The following is an 11,903-nucleotide window of genomic DNA, read 5'->3' as shown; positions in this document are numbered from 1 at the left end:
CCCACCCACCCCTCACCCACCCCCCACCCACCCACCATCCACCCACCCACCACCCACCCCGCCGCCAGATTTTGTATCAACAGTTACCGCGGATTTTACGGGAGGTTAGTTAACTCGGAAAGGAGCTCGTGCAATTAATTCAATGGCTCATAACTGCCTCTCAATAAGGTGAGCAAACAGCGGGGGTCACCCGTGGTGCGAGAAGAGAAACGGCATTAGACGGAGGGGGGGGGGGGTGGTGTGACCATACTTCACCACGCTGGTGAGTCCAGACGCAGACCCCCCCCTGACTTCAACCTTCCGCGAAGCTCGTGGGCCACGACGCGAAACCGCACGCAAACCCGTGGCAGCAGCTGGTGCCTGATGCTGTATAAATGGAGAATTAAAAAAAGAAACTCTACGCTTTGCGACTGCGGGTCACCCAGAGCAGAGCTATGGAACATATTGCGATTCAGTGCCAGATTCACAAACACGAAGAAGGCATCACGGTGATGCACCACTCCGCTCCTCCTGACGCAATTACCTGGCTCAACCACCTCGATGTAAAATGACAGCTGTTGCTCTCCGTCAACGTCGCGCGCTTTCAGATGCGCTTCTGCGGCCGTCTGGAACGCGCTCTTCCGATATTCCGAAGCCACTGGGAGCTGTGCCCTTTAAAATCATCAAGATTGAAAACGCATTTCTTTAGAAACTGCTTTTCGTGTTTAGTTTGTTGGCCTTCCTCCCTCGGCCGCACCTCCGATTAGCGCGGTTGGCTGCGTACGGTCCAAAAGAAGTTCAACGTACAACATTAGCCACACGGAGAAAAAGAAACCCGGGGGGGGGGGGGAGCAATATTTAGAGAGAAACAGAGGGAAAGAAGTCAGGGAGGTCTTGAGCCTGGACTCGTACAGGAGTCGGGGGTGGGGGTCACCGTGTTGACCGGCGAAGCTGGATCTCAGGTGCCACCCTCGGCCCGCTTTGCACGATGCGATCTCCGCGGTGTCGTTCAAACGCCGCTCTTGCCAAGTCGCAAAGCGACCTCGCGGGAACCAAAAGTAACCACCCTATGAGATGCCGAAGGATTGCCAGGACTCCCCGATGCAAGAGAGGGAAGGGAGTTTCAGATGAGTGGGTGGTGGGTGGGTGGGTGGGGGGGGGCAGCAGAAGAGAGAAGCTCACAAAGCCTCCAGTTGGGACACGGGATGCTGAACCACTCCACGTGTCCTGTGTCCACAGCAACGGGTCGTACATACGATCGAGGATCTTTTTTTTTTATATCCGGCTTCAGTGCGTTGGATGTGGACTCATCAGATTTCTCCTCCACAGTGGAAGCCATTTGAGTGTCTTTATGCGTCATCACTAATGAGTGCTGCGTTGGGAGTAAGGGGCTGCACACAGAAGCCCTTACAAGGAGTTCATTCAGCACCTATTCTCTCCCCCTTCCACCCATCACCAGCATCATCATCCACCTCAGCTGGGTTTTCTGTGCCGGCTCTGGATGCCTCCTTTTGTCGTCCGATGCGTTCACATTTGTCGCTGGTGGCTTTTTGGAACCTTGTTGGAGGCACCAGAAGACGCCTCCTGTTAAAAAAAAAAGTTTAACTTTTTGTCGAACATTAAACGGAGACGGCACTTGGCAATGAAGAGCGACGACGTACCAACCAATGGGGCTGAAGAAGGACGTCTAGAATGCGCGTGTGTCACCCGCTGTGACGCACGCGGATCGGGAGCATTGACGCAGGAATGTGAGGTCAAGGCGGAGGGCGCAGGACGATGCGTGCAGTCGACGTGCACGCTTGGAGTGACACGTGGACCGCTCTAAGCGACGGCTTGGGAGACGCATTCGTCTAGCAGTGGGTAGATCATGGCGAGTGATGACGATCATGGCGAGTTATGATGATAATGGACAGCGGTGTGCACAGTTCAAAAGCGATCTGAGGGTTCAGGACCCAATTCCAAGGGGTGTGGATTTTGATCAAGTGGGAAGATGGCTTCGTTTTGCCAAAGTCGGCATGGCTGAACTTGTCACAGTTCACCTGTGCCACTCCCGGGGTTAAATAGAACTTTGAGTTTCCATGGACTCAACACGGGACTCCGTGCAAGCGTGATCAGTCACGCTTTGTGCCACGCTATGGCTGATGTACAATATCCGTGTGCACTCGAGAACGCGGGGGGGGGGGGGGGTTTGGGGGATGAGTGCATAAATGTGAACTGCTTTGACAAACCGGGGGGGGGGGGTGACGCAGTGGTTAGCACACTGCGCTGTGAACCCTGCAACACGTGTTTTAATTGCCGGCCACGGTGAACAGTTGATTAAAACGGGCGCTGGAGAGGGCATTAAATGCATTAAACATCCACCATTCAAGTCCATATGTCCTTGGCATCTCATAAATAAACGGGAGGTTGGATTTGCATGAAAACGTCCCGATTATAAGTGAACGGAACAAAGAAGTGTTTTGCAAAGAACGAATCAAATCCATCATTAGAGGCCGTCTCGGCTGAGAGAAGTCCATAAAGGATGAATTAACGGCGTGTGAAAGAGCCCCGGTTGGAGGTTGAGGGAACGGATGTAATAGATTCAGCGGATTCCCGACACGTGAGTTTCTCTGGGCACCGCCGAGTAAAAGATTCTACGCGTGTGTGTGTCTTTTCTCCTATCCTGGAGTTCTTTATTTTCAACGGAGTCCATGACACTCCGTACTTTTGTGTTGCGATAAATAAGTTGAAGACATAATTCATAATTGGTGAGTATGGTAAAGTCAGCGAGAGCCACAACTCTCCACCAACCAACAGGGAACTAAGCTCTCATCTGGGCAAATGTACCCAATTAGTTTTTTTAATGCAAAACCGGCGCTGGGCGGCTACAGATGTAATCGACTTCGTTCCCAAAACACGATCTAAACACGGAGAGAACCCCACTTTTTGAAGGCTAATATCGGTCACGAAAGCCTTGCCTTGCGAGTACGAAATTGAAATTTAAAGACGCAATCGGTCATGCGGGCTGGCGGATCCCGATGGAAACTAGGTCGGTAACTGGGACCGCTATTTTTTTCCGTTTAACCATTGAAATGTCTTCGATGGCTCAGTGTAACAGTTTCAATGTCCTCGATGACTCAGTGGTGGACGCACGGCGCTATGAACCGGGCGTCCGGCAGGTTTGGGTTCCAGTTCCACGGCCAACACCATGAGCACGTGATATGTGAACTGGTCTGGTTGGAGTCCTTCACCAACCTGAGCAGCGTGGTGAAGTATAGTCAACCCCTCTGACATTGTGTGGAGAGCCTGTCATCCGGTAATGTAGTGGATTCCCACTTGTGATTATTGTTGTTGTTGTTGTTAATGTGACGTTCCAATGCAAATTGACTTATCCGTGCTGATGTTGCCCACACTTGCAACGGTTAATCATTTTAGGCCGAGCTAACCTAGGAGAGGCCCACGCCGGTTTGGAGACAACAACTACCCCCCACCGATGGTGTTTGCGGGCAGCAACCGAGCCCGAGGTTGCTGGGATCACGGTGCAGTGCAGGCACGCGCACACACACCCACGGTAGTGTCCGCGTTCGAGTGTGCAGGCGGTGCAACTGCACCGGAGCCCACAGGCTAAGGGGGTCGTCCCGGGTGCCGGGCTATGAAGGGGGAGGAGTGGAGGGTGGGGTGGGGACAAGGCGCGTCCCCATTTCATCCCTTAGGCCAGGACCCACGCTCAGCACGCCACGCCACTACACACACACAGAGTCTATCATGTTGACAAAGCGCCTTCCCTGTTGGTTGCCACACAACCAAAGAGTTGCCCCCCCCCCACCCCACCCCCAGGTGCCTTGTACCGCGTTTCACGTCCAAAAAATTATCAAAAGGCCAAAAGGCGCTTTCTGCCGAGCTCGGGGACACTCGGGGGCACACGTGTACCTGCTGGATGGATTCATTGACTCGCCATCAGATGGCCAAACAAACCCAGAATGCGCCTTGATCTCGGACGCGACGCTGGGGGTGACTGTCACGCACTGAACGCAGGCGCTGTGGAGGTGACTGTGATGGGGAGCCGTGGTTGTAGTCCGATCTGCGCGGGTGCTACGGACCCGGCGACCCGAGCTCGAATCCCACTCATCGGCCAACACCGGTGACGGTTATCTGAACCGGTCACGGGCCTCCCCCTAGGTCGACACAGCCTAAAAAATGAGTAGCTGGTTTGCATCGCCTCTGGGGAGACAAAGGCGGCCGGGCGTGGTACTGGCCACCGACCTCTTCGTGTGCCGTGCCGGCCTTCATAGGTGCTCGTGAACAGCACTTGCCCCAACAGTCTGTTTCAGGTTATACTGGGGATGTTTGTTTTTTGCGTGGTAATTAATGGGCAAGAGTTTCGTTTCTGTTTAGGTTCAACCCCACGCACCTCTGCTTAGCACGATTGTCTACGTACGGTGCGCAAGAGGTTCAACGTACCTGTAAATGTACGCGTGCGTCGTGCGTGTAAATACAGCAGAGGGCGCACGTGGCCCACCTGGATTCTCTTCACGCCGGTCACAAAGAGGAACAGTCACAACTCCGCCGTGTGCCACTGACTGCGGTCATCCAGAACAGACCGTACACAACAGAATAACGACGCAGTGCCCCGATCCACAAAACACGACGAATGAGACATCGCAGAGATACACTCCGCGACGCGGTTGTCTGTGCTTGGCCACCTGGATGTGAAATTGTAGTCGATGTTCTGCGTGTACATCAGCGGCCGTACGAGAGAAGCAGACGAAGAAGGGGGCGGTCAGCCCTGCTCATTGCACTGGCAGTTGTTCATTTGCGGTGCCTGAACAGTGGTGGAAATTCCACGTTCGTCTGCCGAGGGGTCTTTTGCTGCTTCAAAGCAACGCTGCTGGCTCACCCACTGCTCACTTCCCACAAACCGGTATCTATTTTATCGACCGCCCCCCCCCCCAACTCGCGCATCCATCGACGGGTTACATGCGACGCGCAAGGGATGCAAGGAGACGGCACGCACCCGAGAGGAGATGGAGCGACCAAGTTGGGTCGTCGTGCAAGCAGCTCGGTGGCTTGTTGCATGACGGGACCGTCAGAGGTGGCAGCGGCTTGCGGATCCCTTAAACCAGCAGTGGATTGGTCACAGCTGCTCATGCATAAGCAGAATGAAGTTGTATCATAGATACTGCGCCGATGCATTTGTTTATTCAAACGTGTAACATGACCCCTTCGTTAATCTGCCAAGCGCCATGGTCGGTTAACTCGGCCGACCGTCCATCTGGGTGCAGATACATTGAGCACAGTGCCACTGTGGGAAGATACTGTGAATACACTGGCCCCGCCATGCGAATATGGAATTTCCACCACTGGGTTGGGGTTTTAAAGATGAGATAAGAACGAGAGTGCCGTTGCACGCACAGTATTTAATAGGCCCTAGTGCCAATCCACTGCTGGATGAAGGCCTCCGAGTCAGTTGTCCGACCATACTTGACCACGTGGGTTAGTGGTGGGGGTAGAGGGAGGGTGGTTCTTGGGTCGTGATGTCGCCACGGGGATTCGAAATCGGGTTTTGGCAGGTTCGTAGCGCACGGCGCTGAACCACTTCGCCACACCTCCGCCACTTAACGAAACAATACAATCAGGCAGCCCTCCGTATGCGAAATCGCAAATTAAATCATGAATCTCAGTTGGGTCTCACCTGGTTAAATGAGGAGGGGGGGGGGTGAGCAAGTGCGCTCACCGTGTTAATAACAATACACAGGATAACAATACACGGGATGAATAACAATGCACAGGATGAATGACAATGCACAAGATGAATAACTGTGAAGTTGGCGCGTACGCTTTGACGGCAAGTCAGGACCAGGCTAAAATAATAATCATAAGTTAATAGGCAATAGCACGGGCGCGTATATACCGGTCAGATATAATTAGTGAATACGTGAACTTAAAATGAGCGGTGTATATTTTTAAATTACGTACAGCTTACATGCGGGGTGTGTGTGGCTGGCTGTCAGCACCAAGTGAGCGATTAATTGTTTCTTAAAGTGAAGGTTACCAACACGGTCGCATACCTATCAACCGCTTACCAGTGCCCTACCTTGTTACACACCAATTCAGACCTTATTGGTCACCCGTGCTCCTTGTAAATCCCAACGTTCATCCCACAAGGTCCCATCACAAGGGAGAAACACAAATCTATATTTTTGTGCCCGTATTGAAACGGCTGTGCGCTGCACTGACCTGCAAACTCGATGTCCCTGTACCAGAACGCGTGGTAAGCCGTGTGGGTTGTCACGGAATGCGGGTTGCCAAAAACAAATCATTGAGCGAACGCGGCCTCGGCACCCTCCGACGCGGTGTCACTCCCAGCGTCCGCGCGGTTCCGTTTGTCACGCATGTGTTAGTGCCATCGATGGATTTCGAGATAATGACACCGGGGTTGAGTGATAATAATGATGAATGGTAACGATGTACTCCAGCACATGCAATCGCACGTACAGCATTTCGTACGGCCCTCGTGTAAGTCCACTGCTGGATGGAGGCCACCCGCACGCTGTCGCCGGTCATGGCCCCTACGGAGTTGGAAAACCTGCGGCTCCAAGATCCGCGTGCGCCTCCAAATCCGCGTGCGCCTCCAAATCCGCGTGCGCCTCCAAATCCGCGTGCGCCTCCAAGATCCGCGTGCGCCTCCAAATCCGCGTGCGCCTCCAAGATCCGCGTGCGCCTCCAAATCCGCGTGCGCCTCCAAATCCGCGTGCGTCTCTTTACAGGACTGCTCCGTGGCGTTACTTATTAAGGACCACCGGTTCGTATTCACGCGCATCTTAAAATGTCGAAATGTTTTCCTTTTTATACCGAATTCAAATACTTTCCCACATCTGGTCATGGAGGTTGTTTGACCATACTTCACCACGCTGGTCAGGTAAGGGTACGCGATGGACGGGGCTGGTTTGACCCAATCGGAGTTATAACTCGCGAACGATGTTATCCGTGGCCGGGAATCGAACTTTTCGTCGAGTAGATTCGTCGAGTTCACGGCAGCGAAACGCGTTCACCACTGCACCACCGCTCCTCGGCTTCAAAGCGACGCTGCCGCAGTACGGACGGCAGACGGAAAACTCCTTCTTGTTGCGCCGCTTACAACATTGACGAGCAAAGCGCATCGCACCATGAATTGTGAGTTGAAGAGTTCAAAGCCAAGTTTAAGAGACAGAGATATTTTACGTTTCTGAAAAGTTGTATAATTTGTTCGCTTGGGCACGCAGGTTTTGCTGGGAAAGTGGATTGCAAGCTGTCGGTCCAGTGTACGAGAAAGCACGCTCCCCAACTTAACGCGTTTTCATAATCCAAGTCTTTGGGGTTCTATCGCGTCAGTATAAATGTGTCGTCACCCTACACCACCCGACACAGCCAACACGTGTTCACGTGAGAAACCTTACTGGCTTGCGTTCGTCGGTGGAGGTTTACGACACATTCACGCTCACGCGATCTAACCCAACAACAGCTTTCGCTGTGAATAATATTGATCGCGAAAGCCTTCCGACGTCCTTAGACGTGGGTTGTTTTGTTGTTGTTGTTGTACGCGAGTCGGACGTCCTATTCATCGGAGCGCTGTGCGAAGCGAACATCACCAGCCCGCGATACGAGGCGCGCAGTGGTCCGTGAGCGTGCGTGATGCGGGTACATCGAGGAGGAAAGGAAATGTGCATCGTTTGCGAACGAGCCGTGTGCCGGCTTCGTGTGAATCGCCACCCGTGAGCGAGTTAAACAGAGCGCGCTTGCCGTGTTGTTTATTATCACGTGCGCGCGGTGGGTTGACGATCTTATTTCTGAACGTAATCGTAGAATAACCCCCCCCCTCCGCCCCGCTAACAACGATACTAGATTGCGTAAATATAAATGTGTCGTTAAACCCGCTACTACCCGAAACAGCCAATGAGTAAGGTTTGTCGCGTAAATAGAACGTGTTTCACCATAAACAACCTGTATCATGGAGACATCGGTCGCGAAAGCCTACGTGTTAAACAAACGATCTGCAATTAAATGCTGCTGGTTTATGCTGTATAACTCATTACTATGATATGAATCTCATTTAAATTAGAGCTTTTTATATATATAATTATTCCCAGTGTGTATACATACTGTATACCAATTATACATCGAAACAAAAATCGGTAATGTGAATATGCATTGTTTGCACAGATGCACGCATATCTTGGGCAATTACTGAAGACGCATCAGGATACAACATATAATTAAATAAAGAGACGAACAAGAGCCAGGATCGGAATGCGTTTTTAGAAAACTGGATTTGATAACGAAATGCAGCAGACACACGTGCGAAGAAGATGAAAGTTGTAACTCGGTATACATTAAATTTCGATTTAAAGCTTTCGTGACTGCAGGGATTCATCTTCTTGGTTCTTTCGGTAAAGTCACGTAGAATGGAAATAATAAAATAATAAAAATAAAACATAATAAAATAATTATTTCTACGTGACTTTACCGAAAGAACCAAGAAGATCGGTATACATTGCCAACAACGAGCTTCGCATCAGAAACATGGAACACATTTAAAGCGATAATTCAGTACAGAGCCGTAGCCCGTGCAGTGGCGTGCAAAGCACTACTTGGCATTGCACGAAGGGGCAGAGAGTCCAAGGAAGTCCACGAAGATCGGGGAGACTTCGCCGAGTGAGTGTGGGCAAGCTGGCGGACGGAGACGGAGCGGTGAAATGAGCTCACGTGGTGATTGCGGAATCGCGGGCAGAAGCGACGACGCAGAGAGGTCTGTCATCCAGCAGTGGATGGACAACGACTTTCTAAACTCTGTGCCATGGTACAGTTTTATTTTATATATATGTTATGAAGACACCTGCGTTTAAGAAGAAGACTTTGTTCTTATGCATTGGTTGCGTAATCGTAAAAGCTTAACTGCGTTCACGGGGCCACGGGGGGTGCGTCGGTGGATCTTCTTGCATCGCACTTTGTGACATCAACATCATTAGCAGCCATGGACAATCCACTGCTGGATCAAAACGCCTTTCCAAGCCGCCGCCACTTGTCAGGACCTGTCACGATGTAATAATCCACCCAGCACCTGCACCGCACCGTGAACCGATGATAGCACGGTTGGATGCGTACGGTGAGAAATTATTTCAACACACATACACACGTGTGTGTGTCGACACACAACACACACGTCGCTCACATCTCCTCGGTCCACGTGCTCACGGACTCGTGGCCAGTCCACGTCTGGCTAACGTCAATTTTCTTCTCCGTCTGCCATCATCCCATCGAAGTCGTGACGTGTCCTGCCCAAAGCGCCACTTATTTGTCTTAGCACTCTTGGTCGACGGTGGTAGTGCTGCCATACCTTAATGCGTACGTGGAATGTGCTCGTTTCTGACCGGGAGAAAGGAGAGAGGGTGGTGGGGGTGGTGGGGGGAGAGGTCATTGAGACGCAAGTTGCGATTGCGCACGGGAACTCGCGTGTGAAACGGACACGTGGTCATTACAGACACGTGTTCTCAGTTGCGTTAAAAACGACCAAAATCATGAACACAACATTAGCCGCACAAAGGAAAACACTTGTGAAAACAACATCTCTTGGCACAATGAATTCACAATGCTCTGCATGATTAAGGTTCTTTGGGTTAGATCGCGTATATGTGTTGTTAAACCTGCCACCACCCGACACAGCCAATTAGTAAGGTTTGTCACGTAAACAGAACGTGCCAATTAGTTACTAGTTCAGCACACCGGCGTGTTGGAGAGTAAACCCACAACATTTACAGTTCGGGCACGACGTTTTGCCGGTAACTACAACCAGCATCATCAGGCGAGAGCCAGAGTTGTCAATTATATTGGTCGCGAAATCCCACGTGTTAAACATTCACATTATTCGATTGACAATACGCGTCTATCGTTGGATATTCATCATCATGTTCATCGCTATTGTGATATGCATGACTAGTGCCGGTTTATGTCTCATCAACCCTCAATAAGATGGCCTGGATTTTGCCCGGGTAATTCTGGTCACCTTTCAATTCTACTGCTGTTTACACGCGATGTAGCACAGTGCATGAGCATATGCGTTGATTGGTGTAAACCCTTACCTATCCGTAAACACTGACGTAAATATATCTCCAACCATCATCTTCGTGAACAACCGTGATCTATCCACTGCTTGATGAAAGCCTCCCGAAGCCTGTGTCATCTGTCGCAGTTTCACGATGCATTAATTAATATAGCACATACACACGACCTGAATTCATCATTCCGTATATAAATATGTGTATATATGTGATACATTCATCTGTGCGTGACTCTTTGTAATATAAAATGTAATGCTAAATTTACCCAAGAAAGCTTTGCTGACTCTCAACACTTCATGACGTGTTCACGTTTGGAAGTTTGACCAATTCTATGAATGAGCGAATGGCTTCGTGCGCGAGAAACCGGAGCACGCGGAGAAAGTCCGCCTGACGTACAAGGAGGTGACACTCAGCGCTTGCCATCTTGTGGCCCACACCTCTGTAGCCCCCCCCCCCCCACGTACTACAGCACCTGGCAAGCCGCGGTGATGATCACCCACCCGGGGTAGGCTACGAAGTCCCCGCTCTGAGCCACCGATATCCGACACGGTTAGGGGCGCGTTCGGGGTGATGCGGTCGTACAGTCAATGGGAAGGAAAGGGGCCGCGTTGTTATGGCCACGCAGCGGCACGAAAATTGAGAGATCGTGGAGATTTATTCCATCGTGGTCCAGAAACGCGGCGCGCGCGCGGCCGCGTGATTTACGCAACCGCTCTTCGTGTCACTCATCTGCACTTAGCCGTGAATGTTGGCGCTTTAAAAGCCGTCAATCTGACTGCAGACAACAGAGTAAAGAAAGCGATTTCGTGTTCGGAACGAGAGACAAAGGAGAGAGAGAGAGAGAGTGGAGGGAGAGAGAGTGGAAGACGGGGAATGTGAATGTCATCCATTTGATGATGATGGTTATAATCAAGGTTTGAGTTCAGACAGAGCTGTCCGGGGCCGAGCTCCGGAACATATATAATTAATATATTGTGAATTATTTATTATATTAACGATCTTCAAAGTAATGTAACAACGGCCGCGTCTTAAATGAGCACGACAGCTGCGAGGCGTTCTGGTCAAATCGCGTGCTAAGTTAAAATGGTCTGACGTTTAGAGTTTACACGAATGCGGATATTTACTCTTGCCTTCAAGTTCTGGGTTAGGTTTAACATTGACTTAATTCTGGGTTAGGTTTAACATTGATTTAATTCAGCGTTAGGTTTAACATTGACTTCCAAGTTCTGGGTTAGGTTTAACATTGCTTTCAAGTTCTGAGACACTGGCTAAAAAAGTGTGAAACTTATCCTTGGCTTTGATTTCCATGGTTCAGTCGGCCGTGATGAGTGAGTTGATGGCCTCAGTCCGTTCACAAATCACCGCAGCCATAATAACCTCTCCTCTCTGCGTTACGTGAGCAAGCTCTGTCACTTAGCATTAGCTGGGCCAGACGCTGGGCTTTAAAATCTCACATGTGTGCACGTAAAATACACAGAATTAATATATCTGTAAAGATATACGCATGCTGTAAATATGTGTGTGTGTACCTGCAATGGGACAAAGTGTGCGTGGCGTGCATTTGTTGAGTCTACTCGCCCTATGGAGGCAAATGTTGGTGGGAATGGCTAAGTTGATCTTACAACTTTCACCCGCCAGTAGATGGCAGTACAGCAAGTAGGATCCTCAAAGTTGCCTTCTGTTTTCGTGAAAGCGTTTGAGCGTTACCCCCGCTCCGTGTGTGCGTGCCTGCTTGGGGGTTTCTCCCGAACTCGTCTGATCTCGGAAGATAAGCGGCCGATGAGCCTGGACACTGCTTGAACGGGTGACCGCCCTGCAGGCCAGGGTCTCATAGGCGACTTGGCTGCAGAG

The sequence above is a fragment of the Lampetra fluviatilis genome, chromosome 43, assembly GCF_964198595.1.
Source record: "Lampetra fluviatilis chromosome 43, kcLamFluv1.1, whole genome shotgun sequence".
NCBI lineage: Eukaryota > Metazoa > Chordata > Hyperoartia > Petromyzontiformes > Petromyzontidae > Lampetra > Lampetra fluviatilis.
Note: the sequence above shows the minus strand (reverse complement) of the source record.